Raw genomic sequence first — 22,583 nt, 5'->3', positions numbered from 1 at the left:
CGAAATGGTGATAAATGTGTACAGAGACGTGGCTAGTTTTATGTTTTTTCGGCTTCTATTTTCGTACGTTATATTTGGGTTATTGTCTCGTTTGTTTTAGTTCTATTTACGTTAGCACTGCATTATTCATGTGTGTTTTGTAACATTTTTTGTGTTTCTCATTGAAACTTTTCTGAACCCTAATTTTTAGGCTTTAAATAAATTCCTGGAAAAAAAACAAAACCTCATTTGTCTTTGTGTGTGAGAACATGTTTGGTAATTTATCCTACCAAGAAAAAACTAGAAAGGAATGCCACTGTAACAATGTCACCATTCATAGATCACACATAAGCTATACGAGTAGTCTCTTCTGATGTGTAATAATATAAACAGATCTGAAGCTGAGATTTACTGAGGGAATAAATACAAGGGTGCCCGGTTTTTATCCCAGTTTATAAATAACCAACAAACTTTTGTCAAAAATGGCATATTTGACAAATATGTGTGACAAAAAATATTTGGCATATTGAGATCACAATTATATTTTCCTAACTTCTTCTTTGATCCTATCCTGAAGTCATAATTCCCCCACCCAACCCTCTGGTGATATTTTAAAAGACGAACGAACAGTTCGAGACAGAAGCACGGAGACAATGACGACAAACTTTTGGGTGTAATTCAACTATTTTGCGACTGTAAATTCAGATCAGTATGTGTTCTATTTCATTTCTGAAAAGCTGGGAAAACAACTGCCTGATCGGAGCAGTCCAAAGACGATAATTCGACCTTTTAGGTTAAGTTGCGTAAGACGTCAACATGTATGACAACATGATTCTTAACTTTGTTATGTATACACTATACTACTGGCAATAGTACAGTACTGTGATACCGTCTTCTTATGAAGTTAGTGAAAAGAACCGACAAATCAACAAAATCAATTTAAGACTGTCTGGAAAAGTGCACGAGTTGAACAAGTTCAAGTGAGCAAGGTTAGTACTGAGTACTAGGCTTAACTTTCGTGGCTTCAGTTGCAATGTATTTGCATTGGGCCTAACGTTAGAGTTGTAATCTGAGAACCGAGTGGCAATAACGTTAGGCCTAAATACTGTAACTAGTTTAGTGTAAGTACACTGGAAACGCTATTGTAGCCTGAAATAATGAAGTGGACTATTCCCAACTTAAGGCCGTTGTTTCGAATTTACTTTCGCATCCATGCATGCAGATAAAGTTTCAGAAATATGCCTATTTTGTTGATGTATGGTTTGTTGGTTCATTTCAAGTTCCCAGGTCAAAACTGAGCTCAAATCGAGGTTACAACTCATTCTTCAGATATTTTAGTTGGATTAAGATACTCTAACCTAGGCCTAACCCATTATTTTGTAGTTCAACATGTTGTGCAGTTTACAATTGATTATATGTTATGTACGTGTACCAGTACAGAACTATCACTGTATATAGGCTACTACAGTCCAGAGCTCAAAATTAAGAACTACCCAATGTCCCGGCGCATATAAATATTACCTGAGGGCAACAGTTCTTGCTATGTCTATTTCTCGAGCGGATAACTGATATTTTACGTATAAATAATTGTCTTGTTGGTCATCCTTAACGGATTTTTGCCGATAATGGGCAATAACAGCCTGTAATAAAACTGGAAGCTGGGCAAACAAACCGCAATTTCTTTCATTAGTCATATTCCCCTTGCTGCACCGGCAACACATATTGTAACAAATGGATTAAAAGATACATGTAAAAACTATATTGAACAGCCTTGTTCGGTAGTTTTTGTGTGCCGATGACATCACCTTTGGGTTACAGGGTTTCAGAGCTAGCGATTTTTGTGAACAGATACCCTCCCTCCAATATCTGGTTGTCTCCATATAATTTTCCTTGCCCAACAAGTCCGTGCATCCAATAAACAGAACAGCAGTTCTTCTCTGTGGTTAATGTGTGATTTTACCAAAGAATGGGACTTTGTTGAAATATTTCAAAAAGCAAAGGAAATATGATGATGAGAGTTTAGAATTGAATAGAGAAAGTGATATTAGTGAAGACAATAGTTGTACAAAGGAACTCTGTAGTGAAGATGACAGAATTAAGAAGGATAAAAAGGCCGAGGAAAAAGCAGACAACACCGTGTCAGTGGGATCATTCCTGCCGCTTCGGTAGCAAGATCAAGCAGTCAAGGAGATAACTTCTGCATAATGCAATAAGAAGTATGACTTGGAGAAGCAATCTTGGAGTTACCTACCGAAATGGGAAGAAGCATTCCCTTGGTTCAAGTTTGATCAAGAAACTAATGAAATGTTTGCTAGGCATGCAAAAGCCACAAAAACTTGTGTGAAGGAGATGGTATCTTTGTAAAAGGCACCAGTAATTTTCACCTATCAAAGCCCACAATATAAGTGGAAGGAATACTCCGTGTGTTCAAGCTGCCAATGCTGAATCTAAACCACAGATTCAGCAGATAGATTTATGTATGAGAAATTTACATGCTTATCAGCTTGAGAAATTGGAAAAACATTTCACCGCCACTTCTTAATTAGTAGTAACAAAACAGCCGTTTTCTCTATTTGGGCCTTTATGTGAGTTACAGAAAATAAGTGGAGTGCAGCTAGGAGACACGTACATAAATGATAAATCAGCGAAAAATGTTATCACGTGTATTAATGACATCATGATGTAAGATCTAAAGACACTGGAGTAATTGAAGAAGAAACCGTATTTGTTAAGGCAGGAAATGTTGTCATTTGACTGCCAAAGCAAGCAGGGAATTAAAAAAGTGTCAGTGATGCTCTAGAAGAAAAAAAACATTAAAACCTGTGAACATCCTAGGAACAAGATGGGCTCCTCATCTCGACAGAGCACTTGAAGTTCTGATGAATAACAAATTTCAAATCCAGATATATATATATTAAGACCATATAACTGAGTAAAAAAGATGCTAGTGCTACAATGGTTGGAAAGCTACAAAAAACATTGGGTCTGTTCTTGGATAACATAACAGCATTCACTGGTCAGCCCATCTCACCATGGCTTATTACAGTCCCAAAATGCAGTCTTTCTTTAAATCATTTGAGAAAAGCAGGTACTCCAGGACAAGAGAAATGGCATACAGTTCAGCAGTGAACACAAAAAATGTTGAGGGGATTCTGTGTGCAATCACTGAGACACAACAAACCATGGCAGAGCCCACAGAGTCACCTAATTTCAAACCATCCATATAAATAGGAATAAAAGGATGGTTCAAAATCAGGTGACTGTATGGGCACTGCCATGGTTTGTTGTGGTTCGGTGGTTGCACACAGAATCCCCTCAACATTTTCTGTGTTCACTGCTGAACTGTACGCCATCTCTCTTGCCCTGGATCACATAGAAGCAAAGCAGGACTTAAATTGCACTATTTGTACTGACTCGCTTTGTTCTCTACTGGCCCTGGAATTGCTTCACATCAGTTCTCACCAATATTCAAAAGCGACTGGCCCATTTCTCTTTTAATATCTACTTCTATCCAGTTTTTCTAGATACCAGTCCATGTTGGTATTCACAGGAATGGGCTTGCTGATACTGCAGCTAAATCTGTCTGCTCTGGCACTATCACTGCTGTGTCTGTTCCATACATGGACCATGGTCCTGTATTCAAGACTCGGCTCTGTGCCAGTTGGCTTGGAGTGAGCAACGTGAAAACAAACTTTTCCAAATAAAACCCTCTATTGAACTTTGGCCATCTTGCTTCCATAAGTATCAGAAAGAGGAAGTTTTCTTAATTAGACTATGCATTGGTCACAGTTTTTTAACTCATTGTTTTCTTTTATCTGGCACTGATACACCATTGTGTTGTCTCTGCAACACTCAGGTCTCAACAAGCCACATTTTACTGTCTTGCTGTCATTTACGGCTCTCAACGACAGCACCAATTTAAACATGTTTGGTCCCATGGTTTATCAGTAACATTACAAATATTTTTAGTTTTTTAAAGGCCATTAATCTTCTTTAAGCCATTTAAGTTTTTTAATTTATACATTACATGTTTTTTAATGTAATTCTCTTTTAAGAATCAAAGTCCATGTAGTTTGATTTGAAATTAAAAAACGGCCATTACATGAAATAGCTCAAAACCAGAACTGGAAAGGCCAACTTCAAGTGTCTAATGCTGTGCTGTTTGAACTACTCATTATTCATACTGGTGAGTTATAATTATTAAAATTTTGCTAAAAGTCTTTTAAAACTTGTCTTATTTTACTTTCTGAAAACGGCCATAATGTCAAATAACTCTAAACCAAAGCTTCTAGAAATCAAGAGAAACAATATATTTTGTACATTTAGCAAGAATGTTCACTGCTTTATTGAAACAATATTGATGAATTAATACCAATACTACAAGTTGCTGCCTATGAATGAAAAGTGGATATTGTTCACTGATACCTTTAATACAGGTCCAGAATGTGTTGTCCTTCAAAACAGTAACATATATACATCTGTTCCTATTAGTCAATCGATTCACTTGAAGGAAACATACAAAATTATCAAAATTCTTGTTAATAATGTCTAATACGAAAAACATGGCTGGCTATTTTGTGGAAAGTTGAAAGTCCTTTGAATGTTGTTGTATTAAACACCCAGCCAGACAAAGTTTTCACATTTTGTTTGTGAAATGGGATAAATGATACAAAATCAATGCTGGATAAGAAGTAATGGTGATGCAAAGTCAGCTGGATACCAGAATTAAAATCATTGAATATGAAAGTTTGGTTGACACAAAGAATGTCCTATTACCTTCATTTCATATAAAACTGGGCTTGATAGATCAGTTTGTAATAATCTTAAACAAAGATGGTGACTGTTTCACGTATCTGTATGAGGAATTCCCAGCAATTTCAGAAGCAACACTTAAAAGGATTTTGTTTAGTGTCAGATTAGGAAACTAACTTAAAATGAACATATCTAAGTCTGTTTGTTTATTTGAAATTTTTCATTTAGCCACACAAAAGCTATCCCAAAATTAGCTATGAAAGATTAAAGAAAATGCAGCTAGTCATCAGTACCCACTGTCAACTTTTGGGTTACTTTTTATTGAAGAAAAGTAGGGTTGATTATAATATTATAATGACTACTTGGCTGAAAAAAACAAGCATGTTTGTTTGGACAAGGATTCAACCCATAATTCAGAGACTGTGAGTTGAAATTGCAATATGTAAGGTCGTAAGACTAGTTTTGACACTAAATGATGTAGATTTCAGAAAAATATCAGGATGAATATGAATGCATATTTCTTTGTCATCAACTTTCCTCTTGTTTATTCATTTTTTTATTTTTATCAAAAGCATAATAAAAAAATGTTCATTGTGTCAAATAAAATACTAATTTGATCTAAGCAAGAGTTTTATTTATTCCTAATTCATAACAACATTCTTACATGGAGAAATAATGGATATTATTTTCAAAATCTAAGAAGCTGAATAATAGGAAGTCAAGTCACCCAATATACTACTGCTCTTGGAGAAATCTAAGAAATACAATCTGTTAATTTTCTTGTCCTAAAATGATGCCAGTCTTCATGGCCAATATATTTCAACATGTATATTGGGATATTTGGTTTTTGAGCTATTAATGTGTATCTAGTTATCACTGTAGTGGGCTGTATTGTTTTCACTGGTCAGCTACTTCAATGAACGGATGCTGTGTGAAAAATAAAAAACAACAACATTTGTTTAACAAAAGTGCTTATTATACATGGTGTTTGGAAAGTCACTGTGCACTTATACATTTATTAACAGACATGTTTCAATCCAGAATGCAGGAGGTAAATATGAATGACAATTATAAACAATGATGAAAGTGACCCCTGTTGGCATCAATACAGGCTTAGATCCTATCTTATTTTGTTTCTAAACACTGCTATCAGTTGCTGGCTTGAAATAGACTGAATAGACATATGATAACAAAACTGCACAGTGACTTTTCGAACATCCTGTACATCACATATAGTTTGTTTAATTAGTCTCTTTATACAGTACTGTGTGAAAGTGTAAGGGAAAAAGAATATTTTGTCATTCTTTCCATTTTATGGGCTAATTCTTCCATGTTATTACTGATTGTAAATTTCAACACCATGGTAGTGATTCACTAATCACTTTTTTAACAATTAAACAAGCTGGGGTGAGAACACTCAGTTTTTAGAATTCCCTACACTTGTACCTTGGACATATCATAATGGTTCTGTTTGAATTAATATAGTGATAAAATTTAGGGCCTAAAATAAATGTCATGGTACTACACACAATGTTTTAACTGTGTAGAAAAAATATAGCATATTGAACAAGTATATGCTAGAAGGAATATATTTAAGAGCAATCCACAAATAAATCTTGATAAAAATAGTAAAACACACATATGACGTTATCATTCCACAGCCCAAAAAGAGGAGAGAATTGTCAGTATATCAGAGACTTTGCATAAAAGCTTTATGTGATGCTTGTTGGACTCTTCATCTAATTGCTGTAGACTTGAACCACAGAGAGTTTACAATATGATAACCTCACCAATTTTGGATGTAAGTTCATTATTATTATCTCTAATGTTATTTAAAATTTTTGTCATCACTAGAGAAATAAAAAGTTTATGTAAGTATTCAGAGGTTTGGTGAGAAGATCTCTTCTTTAAAAAAAACCCTTAATAGTTACTAATAACAATCAATATAACATACTTCTTTACAAACTGCTGCTATTTCATTTTCATAAACACAGGTTTGGGCAAGAACATAAGTCATACAGCCAACTGATAAATATTCCATTATTACCTAAACAAACAAAGTTTAAAATTTCACTTACATTTTATTATTTAATAAAATTATACATAATAATAAGACAAAATAATTTATTTTCCTCTTTTAATAATATTGTAAGTAACCATGTATCTAATAAAAACAGAAAAGTTTTTCAAACAATTGTTCATGAAGTGGTAACTGATGTAACAACAGTTGTTTAAAATTATTTAAGTAAGATTTTTATTATCTAGAAAGATTTGTGGTTCATAAAAAATATTACAAACTCAATTTCAAGTGTTAAGAAAGTGTGAATTAGCTTTGTTTGTTTTTGAAATTTTGCACAAAGCTACACAAGGGCTATCTGCACGTGAATTAGCAAAGACCACTTTTCTACTTTTTTGTTACTTCTTCAATTTCTAACTTTTATTTTTGTATCTCAAAGGATGTTTTTCCTTTTTTTGAAGTACACTCTTTTTATATATTGGTAACTAATGCTGTAATCTGATTCCCAACAGTTATAAAAGATTACATTGGGTTGTATTTTGTGTAAGAGACTGAAAATTTAATAATTTAATATTTATTGTATTACACACTAAACAATGTTTACAGTTTTGTAAATCACGCTACATTTGAGAGTATTGTATAAGCTGCAAATAATTTAACAAACTCAACCTTTCTTGAATAAAATAATTTCAACAACCACGTCCTGTGTGTGAAACAGACAACAAAGATGAATCAAGCATAATAAAAACTAAAGAGTGCTGGTTAGAAATAACATACTGGTAGAAGCTTAGAATAAAAATGTATAAAGTTATTTCAAAGTTGTTTATATATGGAATGAATTAAAAAAGTCATTGTGTCAGAACCAAATGTGGCTGCAACCTCCCACACTAAAACTGTCACATATTACTTACAACTACAATTTAAACAAAGCAAACCTGTGACAGTGACACATAAAAATATTCTCAAAACTTGTATAATTGCTTGAAATTTACCACTTAATTAAATAAAGCCAATATGTTAGTGTACACTCTATAACAGGTATGATTAAAAATAAAAAATCAACTAAAATGTAACATTAACAACACTAACCCAAAGTTCATCACCAACAAGATAGCGATCCAAATAGTTGACGATGGTTTTGATGTTTACTTTTGTCCACCACTATAAGTTCGGTGATGATAAGCTATTTCTTGAATCCTGGTTTACATTGATCTCTTTAATCGCAACTTAAAACCCAGTAGCAGTTACTATGGCTGTGTAGATAGTTCCTGAACCACTGAAACAATAAAAGTATCATTAGAATTTGTAATGTGCTAGGACGTAAACGTATTACCACATGCTACTTATAAAATTATTGTACCTTTTAAAAAGTAATGGATTAACACATATTTCTAGTCTTTTATTTTTGTAAGGTGATAAAACTGTATACTTTCCTTGTAAGTTTATTATACAGCAGTTAGAAAATTGTGCACAGTTACTTTTTAATCATATGAATTCTACTCTAAGACACTGATAAAAAATAAATGGTGCATTATATTCACACAAGTAAGCACCATTCCTCCAAGCTATATTAATAACCTTTTGGAAGTGTGTGCAGCTGTTACATTCACAATGTCCTCATAATATGATGTTAGTTTTGAATATTTAATACAACAGTTCTGAAAAGATTGTATGCAGAAATTAATACATTTTAGTAAATGTATGGTTTTAATCCTAACAATATTAATAACACTATGGATTATTTTGATCTATAAACCTTGTAACCATTACCGTGATCACACTTTGAAAGTTCCCTGGAAATAATATATTTCTACACTATTATTTTACTCTTCATAATTTGTCAAATCTCCCCTCTAAATCAAAATGTACAATTATTTAGTTACACATTCTTAACACTTTCTGAGTTATGCAACTATTTTTGCTGGGACTGAAATAATTACACTGAATTGAAGCTCTTTTTGGGTGAATCAAATTATCAACTTGTAACACTACGTTTTTTTTCTTTCCTTGGCAGGTCATAAAAGTGTTAGATGGTTTTCATATTCAAAATTACTAAATTTTATAATTTGAATCATATTTTCAATACTTCAGGAATACCATTCTACAGACTGATTAGACTGCATATTTATTTTCAATCTACATCAAATATTCTATAAAATTGTTGTGATATTTATAATTTTCTGTATCAAAAATGTACTTCCAATAAGTACTTATCTCCTTTCATACAGGCCTGGAATAACCAGACAGTTAAAATCCTCAACTGTTAATCTAAAGGTTGCTAGTTTCAATCCCCATCACACCAAACATGCTCACCATTTCAGCCGTAGGGGCCTTCTAATGTCAATCCCAACATTCACTGGTAGAGAAGTAGCCCAAGAGTTGGCATTGAGTGGTGATGACTAGCTGTTTTCCTCTAGTCTTACACTGCCAAATTAAGGATGGCTAGTGGAGATAGACCTTATGTAGCTTTCATGAAATTAATAAGAAACAAACAATTCTTTTACATCAATAGATATTCTCATTCAATGCTGCCATCTATTTGTAAAACTTGTTTTCAAGCATGTCATGAGTTTTTTTACATCAATAGATATTCTCCTCCCATCTTGATTGCAAATTATTCATTAAAATTATCATGTGATAACCCTCCATCAGTAACAGTGCAAAGTATTCTCATTATGCTTATGTCTTCCTCTGTTCAATTCTACCAGATATCACTTTGAGTTCTCTTAGAATTTGGAAGCATCAGGTTTTAATGAAGAGGTAAGATGAGAAATGTGAAGTGAGGTAAGAACCTTCCAGAAATACATATACAGTTTGGGAGAATTACAAAATCCAATACAGTACATTATGTCATATCAATAGATAGCGAGAATCTTACACTGAACAGGTCGAAGAAACAGTTTGAGAGAAGGAAAGGAGCATCCTCCAAAGCCATCCAGAGGACACACCTGAAGACAAGAAAGTCAAATTTGGAGAACTGGTGTAGAGACCGTCTGAGCCAGGTATACATTTCACCCATATAAGAAAGGTGTGGTACTTCTGGGAAAACTGGAAAGTAATAAGGGCTACCAATCTTCATTAGAAGAAAAGTGAGGGTATAAAACACAGTGGAAAGTCTGAAGAAACAACAACACCTGAAACAGTGCAATGGATGACCACAAAGACCTATTTTCAAATGCAGACCATAATGATTCACTCAAAACAAAGCATGGTAGGGATGAAAAGCTATTCTATTCTACCTTAACCATATATGTTTTGGTTTAGGATAATGGCTACTTTGATAATACTTTCACAGTTGACTAGATGCCCCCATTAGTTCTGTCAAGGCTATATAAAATAAACTTAAAACAGATTTATCAGAGATCCATAGTATGAAAAATCAACTTTGGAAGTACTGATGTGATTAGTTATAGTAATTTACATAAACAGAGGCATTCATGTAATCCATACCCTGCATACTGACAGACTTGATGATTTATTGAGATGGAAGATTAGTGAAAGAAAATATTACATTATAAAGAACATGGAGTTTACCAAACACAAGTATTAACTTGTTGATAATCTATAATTATTTCACATGTTTACCACTTTACAAAATAAAATTGACAAGTACCATCTGAGCTAGAATCATAAAAATAACTCAGAATTTTATGTTTCATATTTATCAAGCTGAGGTACCTGCCCTTTATTTGTGCATGAACTTAAACAAAATCTGGAGGTGGAAGATATGACAAATGAGAAAAAACTTGATTTTCATACAATTCATTTATAACATTCATTTACTACACTGTATAATGGTCATTATGACCCTGTAGAAAGAGGTAGTATCAATTGTAATGTCAGTAAAGGTGCATTCTGTTACTTGCTTTCAACACCCAGCTCATCACATCTTTTTACAGCATTTTAAATTATTATTTAATAGAAAACCAATGGCCACAAAAGTGTCTTACAGAGAGGCCAAAGTAAGAAATTATTATAACTCAAACAACAGCTTTTCATACCAGCCTTATGGTGACTGTTGAAATGGAAACTTCATCTCAGTTTATGCATTACTGCAACAAAGGCAATCATTTTTGTTCATTTAATTCCTCCAAAGAGAGCCCAGCACAGTCTCTGAGATGTATATATTAAATATTAAATCATACATCATGATTAACTTCTCTCTGACTGAAACTCTCTTTTCCTTGGCTTTACTTTTGGCACACTTCCTACTCTGTGGTCTCTTTTATGGTTGTTGACATTTTTTATATCTTGCATTGAGGTATTCTAGAAATCTCTGTAGCCTTGATATCAATTACACAACTTCCAATAACCATCTGCTTTCAACTCTCTTATTGTGAAACAAAACAGTCATGAAATATTAACTCACAAAATAAATTAACACTACCTACATTAAACAGTGTATTTTATCTTATAACCTTGAACTTATATTTTTAGTCACTACACTACTTGCCATTGATTGAAAACACTTAAAGTTTGTTGTAATGCAGTTTTTGAAGAGGAGGAAAAGAGAAAGTGGACTAGTTTGAACAATTCTTGAATTTCAAAAGATAACTTAATTTTAGTGAAAATACTTGATCAAAAACTTTGAATTTTTTTGTATGCAAAAAACTTGTAATATTTACAGAAAGCTACTCAGATTTTGTGAAGATACACATATCATTTTAAAAGTTACAGTGTGGAAACTGATAATTATGAACAAAGTCACACACAGTGAGTCTGTAATGAAAGGGTTCATTTGGTTTGTTCCTATCCCCCTCTAACATGACATTTTAAGAAAAGAAATGTAGTTCCTCTATCCAGTAAGTATTTATTGCATTGGCTATTGAACCTCACCCTTCCAAGAAGCCTACAGTTGTTAACTACTATTCACAGCAGTGGATATACCAATTAGACTCCTTACTGAAAACCTGTATGCGTCTGTTCAATGCACTTTGTTTCACTGTTACTTTGTGTTGTATCTTACCACTTGTACTTGAATGAAAGGGAAAAGAAAGAAAGATATTTAATATAGACCCAAAGACAGTTTAGAAACAGCAGAGTTGTTTTATGTTTTATAGCACCTAAAAAAAACAAGATAACATCCCATACCACTTTAAGCTTTGATGTTATGCTTATAATGCCAACAAACATCTCACCAGGGTCCTAGCAACATAAGAACTGGTAACTCCAATTTTCTCTCCACATGTAAAATCTAGGTGATTTTCACCCAATCATCTAAAGAATTTTTAACTGTATGTAATTATCATAACACAATAACACTTTTAAACAAATGTGTTCTTTCATTTTATACTTAAAATAATTACAAAAAATACTCCAGTTCTTATCTCACAATAAGGCACAAAGCCTTCTAGAATGAAATTTCAGTCATCACAAGACATTTGATAGTTTGGTTTTTAATAGGAGCTCAATAACACGAACAATGGGGGTGGATGGGTGGACTAAAGTACCTGCCTTTCTCCTCTTATGCTCCAAAAGTACTCTTTTTCTTGGTGATAAAACATTGTCCATAATTAGACCTTGCCTGCTGCAAGCTTGGAAATACAAATGTCAGCTTTAAAAATAATTGACATATATATACTTATTAAATTTGATATACAAGAAATTGCTGTTCAATTGTACATTTTAAAAGGGTTTGTAAGACTGACTGAAAAGAATGAGAGAACTACATTGATCAACCCATACATAGTATAGGAAATCTACAGCCTTCCGTAACCATTCCCTCATAAAAGGTTTTGCATCAGATTGCTTAAAAACTAAACCTACCTTTTTTTTTCCCTGCCTTTATAACATCCTCCAGATGTTACTGTAGGAGCTACACCATGTATGTTTAGCTCACTTCAAGAAATTTAATGTTTAATAAAATTTTTGTTTAAAACTCAACACAACTAAAATTAACATAGCAATATGCCTAAACAAAAAATAAAAAGGACAAATGTGTTCGAGCTGTGGAGTGACTGACACCTCAAACCCCATAGTTTCAGCTCCATTGTTTATTGGTACCTTTCTTTCTGATGGACAGGTTCTTCCTTCACAGGTTTCTTCAAATTCATCTTGTTCAGCATCACTGACGTGACTACTAGGAGCTGGAAAGTTGAACTTGAAGGCCATTCACACAGTGAAAAAGGCTTAAAATATTATAGTTCTGTACAGAAGAAAAATACACTTTTCTTCACACTCAATCTTGTTCTGAACACAAAAATCTCAATTTTGTCCCAATTTATTTTTAACATTTTACTAATTCCTGGACAATTAAGATTCAAGTCACCTAAAATTTGCATAGCTTTTCTTTTCCAGTTAAATAAAAAATTATAAGAAAGTTAACTGTTTAACAAGTTTTACTGCTATTCATTTAATGTTCCTATAAAAAAATTACCTTTGAGAAAAAACAGAATAGTATTCAGTATAAATCTTTACAAAGTTCTTAAATGGAAAAACTTGAAGTAGGCACTTCTTCACGTGCAGCAAGCAATATGTAGACTAAATTACAAACTACAATACCCATACAGTAAGACCGTACAAACAATTCATGAAGTAAAAAAAACAGCAAAAAGCACAATACAAAATTATTAAAGCAATATAAAAGTAATACAAAGAATGGCAAACAAAAACTTAATCACAGCCAACATTTAAAGAAAATATTAAGAAAGTGAGAGATACCTGTACAGTATTATAAGCAAAAGACCATGGAAACATTTCAAACAAAAATATAGTAGCATTCTCACTGTTTTGTAAGAAAATATTAAAACTCCCACAATCTTAGAGAACAGTATAATTTTGTAAAGTTCCTTATAACACACTATTTCTTACATCTAGAATATTGCAATAACCCATTTTGTTTGTCGTACTCAAGTTCAAATTCACTCCTCCACAATAACCAACAGTTAAACACACTCACAAGAGACAAGAGAGTTCTAAACATTAATATGGATAATACCCCATACAATTTTTAACAAATGACTTGAAGGTCACCATTTATCAATCCTGCTCATTCTACATAAAAGTATATGGCAAACCTATTTAGTAGAAATATACAATTCTGGTCAAAACAATGCTAAACAGAAGTAAAACTAACTTAAACCTAATGTTAAGAGCTTACGTATGTGCTAAAATTTTAATGTTCATTATGCCTTAAATAAGATTATTTGTTTAGGTCACTTCAAGATTAAAATATGTCATGTAAGACAATGTTACTATAACTGTACATTTATGTGTCAAGTTATTGTTATAACATTGTTGTAAATATCTGCTGAGGTTTTACACACCATTTGTTTGTGTAGAGGTAAATGAAAATAAATAGATAACCATAATACAGTTGATTTTAAACTTTAACTACATACATGTCTGTCTTGGAATTTTATTTTTAAAGTTACGTAGTCTGAACTATGTAATTACATGCAAAGTACTGTTTACAGTAGTGTACATAGTCATTACAAGTTATGAAAAGGGATCTACATGGTTGTTATGTATATAGTAAATTTGGAATAACTACACATTGTGTATACAGTCAAATTAAAACAATTCACTCTGCACTCATCCATATATATTTCAAAACTGTGGAATATTACATACTGTTGGCTGCAACTAGGTAAGCTACATACTAATCAAATCTACCCGAATGTACACTATAAACTATGCATATCATAAAAATGATAACATCTTAGCTAACACACTGTTATCAAATTTAATTTTCTACATGACAAAGAAAATGAACAGAAAATATAGTACAACTATCTTGCTGTTCCTGATTCAAATTTATAAGAAGGTAAATAACAAATATATGACTCTCAATATCAGTACTACATTACTTAAGACAGATGTGCCGGTACAAATTTATAATGATTCTTGTATGCTTTCCATTGTTCTTTAAATCTGAGATTATTTCTCTTAGACACAAATTTATTCTTGCTTAACATGGGCAATATAGCTTACCTTTCATCACACTTTAATTTATAAAAATACAACTAAACCATGCTCCAAGCATGCACAAGTTCCACATGCACTGCTGCTAGCTCTGCCTAGTGACCATATAAATCTGACCATATCCATTCCCTCTCTTTAGTTGATCACTGATCAAATTAGATTACAAGTATTCAGAGAAGTATCTTCTACATCTTACAACAATAAAGTTTCACATATAGAAGGAAGTGTAAAGTACTATACAACTATTTCATGAAACTATGGATATGACTCTTTGAATGTTAACCCATTCTTAGATATCCCTCTTTGTGCGACACTGAAGGGAGAGTCTGCAGGATATATTTCAACTAGTGATATGCTAGGACTACTCAGTAACAACTTAGTGATTAGCTTTTATTATGCTCTAACTGTCACATGAAATGTGAAGAAATTCACACACCAAAATGTGGTGCATTAATACAAGAGTATTATGATGTTAAACAACCAAGTTACTGCTATTATGCACCCTTCTTTATTGTTGACATGATTTTACTGGTATTTACCAAAATCAAGCTTTGTGTGTCTGCAGCATTGTTGCCTTTGCAAAAGATGCTATTAGAAAGCTTTCATGTCCAAAGCAAATCAATCTTTCATGCATGTTTTCCATAAACCATATAGTACATGAAGACGATGCTTTCACAAGGCATGTTAGAACAGTTTAATAGCATATATAATATTTAAGTATTGCTTCTGGTGGCTTGAATGTTATTTATTATTTTATACTAGTAATAGTATTTGTTTCATTCTACACCTTCTTAACCCTATTACTATGTGTAGGGGTCAGTGGGTGTTATCACATTTGTAGATTTGCATTCAAAATTTTATTGAACCATTATTTTATGAATATATGTGAATACATGTGGTAGCATGTAATTCAAATGTAATAGTACACAATTATGAATCAATTTAAAAATAAATATTAAAACAAATACCTGAATTTCAAATTTGGTTTGTCATGTACTATACTACATGCTTCTTTATTTAAATTATATTTCTAGTGTCCAAAGGCAAAGTTTATACTTTTTCACAAATAGAAATTTAAATTAACAAATTTTGACAAGCTAGAATATAAAATAAAAAAAAACCCTTTCCTATCTATTTTCTGAAATATTACTATATTTAGAAAATCAAAAAAGTTAATTCTGTCTATTTCTTTGGTTTTTGGAAATGATTGTTTACACATTCTTAATTTGTTTTATGAAATGTTTAACCAATTGAAAGCTCAGAATTTTTCCTACATGGTATTTTAGGTTTTAAAAAGTGTCTTCATGAGTAGATCCATTTTTTTGCTGTTGTAGACTCACAAGGAAAGGTAAGATGAATGATGTTTGAAAAATATTTTTAGACATAAATACATTTTAATTAATAAGAATTATTAATTGCACTAGAAATCTGTGGTACTAAAATATAACCTATGATGTTCTTTATATCAATATGTGTACACAAAACTAAGAAAAATATTTAACATACTCCAGTTGTAAAATGTGACAAGGCTTAGCAGACTGTGGAAAGTGAGTACACATTGTGAAGGAAACATCATTGTTTTTCTGTATTTCTTTACTTAATGTTCTGTGCTCTATGATAAGTATTTCAAGATTTATTTGTAGAGACTAATAATAATAATATGTATAAATATACATAAAATGTACTGTATTACAACTGAAATGTGATTGTATTCTACAAAATACTGGTCCTCAACAAAGTTATTTCATCAATGTCATATATATCATAATCAGCAGATTTTAGTTCATTTCTGTGTGCTTGTGCATCATGCTGATTCAAAGATTTATAAAAAGAATCCAAGTCATGATGAACATTGTAATTGTGTCTGTTGAGGTTCACACAAATAATGGTTTTTACCGTTTTATTTACTGATAAAGACATGATCAGAAAATTATTTTTGGGAGCAGTTTGGTCGTACATAAGTAGTTTAATATTTCACTGCATGTAATAGGTATGCAGCAGCTATTGAAGATGTATGATAAATTTTTAGAGTGTTTTTCATAAATTGGTTTTCATTCATAGTTTTAACACTTCACATTTTTTAAACTTTTTGCCTATTTTATTTCATAAGTTTCATTTTCTGTTGTTATATACTTTTTTAAATGCAGTTAAAGTGTCTATGTAAATAAGATCCAAGTCTTATATGAATACTGATCTTTTATTTTAGGCAAATGTTATACTCTGTATCTATTGTGCTGTAACACTTGTAGTTGCGTTTTTATTGTCATGTCATCCTGAAGTGAGATTATTTTAAATTATTACAATAATTAGTATTTCCTTACTGTGAAATGATCTGTTATAAAGTGCACTTGGTTCAGAGTTACACTTAACAGTGTGGAATATGTACTAAAGTTATGGATTTCATCTCTATCTACACATCTTGTTCAATTCTCCCTGAGCCTGTTGTAGTCCGAAGAAACCTATAAGACAGTAATTGGATGGAGACTTATTTTTAATGTTTGAGTAATGATTACTTTGGTGATTGCACAATGATATTAGCTTGGATGTCTTATTGTTCATGTTTGAAACAATTTTATGCAAAACATTTATAAATTTGTATTTTCCAGCTACTTATGACTGTGTGATAGGCATTACTGTACTTGAATACCACACATTAAGGTCAATCTGAGGCTTGGTTTAATAAACTGAGTGCTAGCTCAGCTAGTGTGCTTTCTAAAGAGAATAAACTATGGTTACTTGAAAATTTAATTTCAATGATTAGCCAAATGTCTCATCATCTGATTAGTGACGTGCATGAATGGATTAAGAAGATTCCCATTTTCCCTATCTACTATCTAGCAAAACCACAGCTAAGGGAATTGGCTTGGAGAAATCGGCATAACCAGTCAAAAGTTCACAGTTCCTCCTGCATAATTTCTCAGCCTTTGTAAAGTGTATTCAGAAGTAAACTTGTCTTTTTATTGTTGTTGTTATAATCTCATGAAGAAAGGGTGATGTTCAAAAGTTTTTTCTTTTTAGAACAGATACAGTTTACTCAATAAAAATGATTAATTACAATGGAATTTTGTAGTGTGGATAAAATAGCTTATGATTTTGTATTATTTAAAAATGGTTACATAAAAAAACAACTTTTTACATACTACTTTTGGAAGTTTGAAACTAAGGTGGTGAAAATACATATTCTATTACATGTCTAATGAATGGCATAATATCATAACATTCATATCAATTTCTATGACTCAATGATGAAAGCTGGATAAGAAAAAATTACTAACCACAAAATTTTTCAAACATTTTCTTCAAAACTGATTTCAAATCAGGTGGTTAAGGCACTCAACTTGTAACCCGTGGGTTGCGGGATTAAATCCTCGTCACAACAAACATGCTGGCCCTTTCAACTGTAAGGGTGTTAAATGTGATGGTCAATTCCACCATTCACTGATAAAAGAGAAGCCCAAGAGTTGGTGGTGGGTGGTGATGACTAACTGCCTTCCCTCTAGTCTTGCATTGCTAAATTAGGGAAGTCTAGCACAGATAGCCCTCATAAAGCTTAGCTCGAAATTCAAAACAAACATATGTGGTTTTAAACTGTAAATTATAATTGAAAGTTTAGTATTATACATTAGTTGAATTTTTAAAGTAAATACTGAAAAACAATTTCTAAATGTCAGTTTTTATGCATTATATGATATGCTGAAATTTGAGTTTGTAATATTCAAATACCAAGTGTATAGTTTCTTATGAATTAGGAACTCAAATTACTGATATTGAGAAGTTATAATATGGAAAATTGAATCTCCCATCTTTTCTGCTTACTGCATTAACTGAATTAATCTCAGTGCCCCCACCTACCTCTTTCCATTTTTGGAAGCACTTCTTCAGGTACACTTACTTCTGAATATGACTCAAACAGAGCTAAGTTACCGAATTTTATAAATTATAGTGCAATTCTAAGGTACTGATATAGTAATTTATGACTTTTTGTTATTTTGAAATGTACACATGCTAAATCGCAAAGATTGTTGTTTTGTTTCATATCCTACTGTAAAATTTTATGAGACTTGATATTCAGTACTGAGTCAAGCCTCAAATGAATAAAAAAGTTCAAAATAGAAAATATTATTGTTTACTCTACTTCTTTGTTTACTGTTCTGTATTTTAAGATAATTTAAATTTAAGAACTTTTTATAACTTATAACTCAGTTGTGACTATTTTACAAAATACTAGTTCACACAAATACAGCCAATACAGGTCACTTTGTAAAGACGAGTTTTAGGTTCTTTAATAAATGGATAATATTATGAGATTTTAAGATATTTAAACAAAACCTCTGTGTTTTTATATTATAATGTTTAGTCATTCTACAAAGAAAATAGTGTAATTCATTTGTAGGGTTAATTCAAAATTTAAAATGAATCTTCCATTGATCTTCAAATAAGCACAGTTACCTTATGAATATTGATGTACTGTTTGTCATCTGAACAGAACTAACAAGTGGAAGAAATTCCTCTGAACTGAAAACCAAGTGACAGTAAGCAACAAGAAGATAATCTTTACCTTATTTTCAGTGTTTATTTAACTAAACAGAATTTTATGCATTAGTATATATTTCATAATGTCTACATGATACATTATAAATTACAGATGACATACATCATTCTCTTGGCTTCAGTATATTCAAGGACCATGTTTAACTCTGTTAAATTTTATAACTTCAGTCAACTTTAAATGAGCTATTACAATAAAAAGTATTTAATTAAATACTTTATTTCATACTGGAAACATGAAATAATAAAAACAATAATATATTTATTTAATTTGGTGAACTTACAATGACATATTTGGTTACTTAAATAAGGACAAAGACATACGTTTACACAAAATCAACTTAACTCGTTTTATTATGCACACACTTTTTTTTGGTATTTGAAGACACTGACAAGGATAATATCTTTCCCAAAACATAAGCTTAATGTATAATATTTTTCAAAATTGTTTGCTACGTTCAACAGTTTTTATAAACTAAAGAAATGTAAGCAAAAATATAAAGGACTCTTTCCAAAATGATTGCAAAGTTATTTAATAAAATAAGCTGATACAATAATCCAAATAGTCTGTATCTAAATGCGAGACATTACAGTAAACTATGACTAAAGATTTACTATTACTGCATGGTTGAGTAATTACTAGAATGTTGCTCATCAGACTGCGATAATTTTATATTTCACAACTTTGATATGATGATCTCTTTATCACATCAATAAAGTTACACAAAACTTACGTCATAGTGAAACAGGCATACATTTAAAACTTGTGAAGAATATCCAAATTTTAACTAAAGAAAATACTGAGCAACATTAATTATTAAGTGTACCATAGATAGGTACAAAAATGACTGGTCCACTGCCCATAACTTTTATTTATAAAGATATGTTTTTGCAAATATTTAAAAGAAAAAATTAAAGTTGAATCAAAATAAAATGTCTTGTTTCACATGGAAAGTTAATGTAAGTATTAGCATGATAAAGAGTAATATTATAATCTGGAATCTTACCACTGATGAATGCAAGCAACTAAAAATAAATTTGTCAAGTGTAAACCAAGTTCTAAAACAATTTTTCATGTTTAACTTTCATTTTCAGTATTGCTACAGAATTTAGTAAGTTTTACAGACTGATTGATATATAGGCCACCTAATTTATGTATAAATCTTCAAACACAAGTTTTATTCTGTAAGAAGACCGCAACACTAAAATCATTCAGTGTCAAGGCCTTTACTGTTTTCCATGATTAATTTTTTAATGTAATATTAACCAATTAATAGAAGAAAAAACCTGCAAATGAACAGACAAAAATATAATTAAAATTTCACTAGTTACTAAAAAGCAAAATTATCAGTTTGTAGGCACAAGGATGTTAATCCAGTTTGTAACAAAAGAACTTATCTTAGCTGAAATATAGATAGAAACAAGTTTCTTCCAGCAAACTGTTTTAAACTGATCACTTTCTTGGCAAAAGAAACAGACACTTCATAATTATGTTACTGAAGACCCAATCCAGGAACTTCAAACTACTTTCTTCCAGCAAATTACAACTAGTTATATTGTCATTTCACTTTCCTTTCAGTTCTATGAAAAAGAGATTCTCATTTAACCTTTAGATGTGTAGACATAACAAAGAAATAAAAATCTAGACTAGTACTTCCTGAAGTCTTGTTATCCACATCTCCTCTTTAATAAATGTGGTTTCTTGCAGACACACACCCTTTTTCAAATGAAGAGATACAATACACACAGATTAAAATGTTATATGTATTGTTGCATTTACTTATAACCTCATTAATAAAAAAATTATATTAAAATGCTTGATTTTGCATTATTACACAATCAACTGCACCCTAACTGCTATTGTTCCCTCCACCTACACTTTTGGAAATGTTTATCAAAACCATATTAATTGTTCCCCTGTAAATCTTATATACCCTAACTGCTTCATTCACAATATAGAGAATACAAATAAGTAAGCCATACACTGGCCCAGTGGTTGCAGCTGTAAGTCACTTCAGCTTCTTGTAGCCTTTGTAAGCAAATTCTTATGGCAGAAGAACAAAACTTTTATTGGTACACATGACAGCAAATAATGTAATGGAGACACAGAGCAAATGATTCTTTCTATTTCTTCTGCTACTGCTTTGGTGTGTGAAGTGTATGTGTTTTCTTAAAGCAAAGCCACACTGGGTTATCTGCTGTATCTACTGAGAGAAAACAAACCCCTCATTTTCGTGTTGTAAAGACGAAGACTTACTACTGTCCAAGCTAGGGGCACTGCCTTAGTTAATGGATGCTTTGCCATAAAACCTAATAAACATGCCTCTGAAACCTCACGTGATGTGTTTTTCCCAGAAAGGTCGAGAACTTTTTATTTTTTTTGTGTCATTTTAATGTAATTGTTTGTCACATATGTAAAATTTATACATACAACAGATTATAAGAAACACTAATATCTTTCAATGTTACCTTAACTGTACCATGTGAATAATAGATACATAGTAAACTTATATCTCTCTAGAGTGATCACTCTTAATCAGATACGTACTTGTACGACGGTCGACTCCTGTCATACGAGCTTGATTCCTCCTGCGCGGTGACTATGTCTCACAGAACACGGTAAACCGACATAACAATGAATACAGTTCAGTTCAGCAAGACAGATCATCATTTCTAGTTAGAACGGATAAGTTGACGTTTATGTTTTATAAACTGACGACCAGAATAACAAACGTGTTGTATTTGTAAGACATGTACTGTTGACTATCATATAACATTTAGGAGATCCTGTTGATTACAGTTCACTTCCAGGCTACGTTAACGACGTCTGGCTTAGTTTATCACAGTAATGAGATATGTACACCAACACAGATTTAATCAACTAAAAAGTTTATCGATATTCAGGAACTTACATTCCTCAAACTGATCTTCATTCAATTCGATCGTTCTAATTGGTGTTGATATACAATTCAGTTAACAAATGGATATTACACTCCCTCACCCACTACCGCCATGTTTGTTTTTATATTTCTCTTCCTTGACTTAAGCGCCACGTAGTGACTGACCGATTTGTGGTTTTGGTTTCTCTTGTTTTACATAAAATGGTGAATTTGCTTTCCAAAAAATCACAACCAACTGTGCAAAGTATCAACTAAATCTATCTTGAAATTCGTTATTATTAATTTTTCTTCAGTTAATCAATGTATAAATACTGCATTTGAGACTACAAGTAACATTTATTGCATCATAAATGCAAAAATAATAGTTTAGCATGATATCTAGCAACAATGGAAGCTCCAATAACAATTTTATACAGAAAACGTACATAACAGATCACATTGTTGTTGTATTAATATCTTCAAAA

The 22,583-nt window shown here is 31.7% G+C and overlaps 2 long non-coding RNA genes across 14 annotated transcripts; one reads left to right on the top strand and one right to left on the bottom strand.

The window, feature by feature from the left end:
• The first annotated feature begins 799 nt into the window (after positions 1-799).
• On the top strand, positions 800-17,728 carry LOC143233569 (uncharacterized). 9 transcript variants are annotated; one of them, XR_013018231.1, is made up of 6 exons: positions 800-968; positions 4,091-4,165; positions 6,393-6,532; positions 9,457-9,959; positions 15,958-16,019; positions 17,278-17,728. It is a non-coding gene; the product is annotated as an uncharacterized LOC143233569 (long non-coding RNA). The 9 variants fall into 9 exon arrangements; XR_013018225.1 differs by having other exon boundaries at positions 16,878-17,728; XR_013018226.1 differs by lacking the exon at positions 9,457-9,959.
• LOC143233567 (uncharacterized) lies at positions 3,149-22,239 on the bottom strand. Of its 5 annotated transcripts, none has more exons than XR_013018221.1 (5): positions 21,768-22,239; positions 12,752-12,893; positions 7,838-8,024; positions 6,686-6,778; positions 3,149-5,658 (listed from the first exon to the last, which is right to left on the bottom strand). It is a non-coding gene; the product is annotated as an uncharacterized LOC143233567 (long non-coding RNA). The 5 variants fall into 5 exon arrangements; XR_013018220.1 differs by lacking the exon at positions 6,686-6,778 and adding an exon at positions 9,062-9,190 and having other exon boundaries at positions 3,151-5,658; XR_013018217.1 differs by lacking the exon at positions 6,686-6,778 and having other exon boundaries at positions 3,160-5,658.
• Positions 22,240-22,583: the final 344 nt, after the last annotated feature.

Source organism: Tachypleus tridentatus, chromosome 12 (genome assembly GCF_004210375.1).
Source record: "Tachypleus tridentatus isolate NWPU-2018 chromosome 12, ASM421037v1, whole genome shotgun sequence".
Classification (NCBI taxonomy): Eukaryota; Metazoa; Arthropoda; class Merostomata; order Xiphosura; family Limulidae; genus Tachypleus; species Tachypleus tridentatus.
The sequence above is the reverse complement of the archived record's forward strand: the minus strand, read 5'-3'. Positions and strand labels throughout refer to the sequence as shown.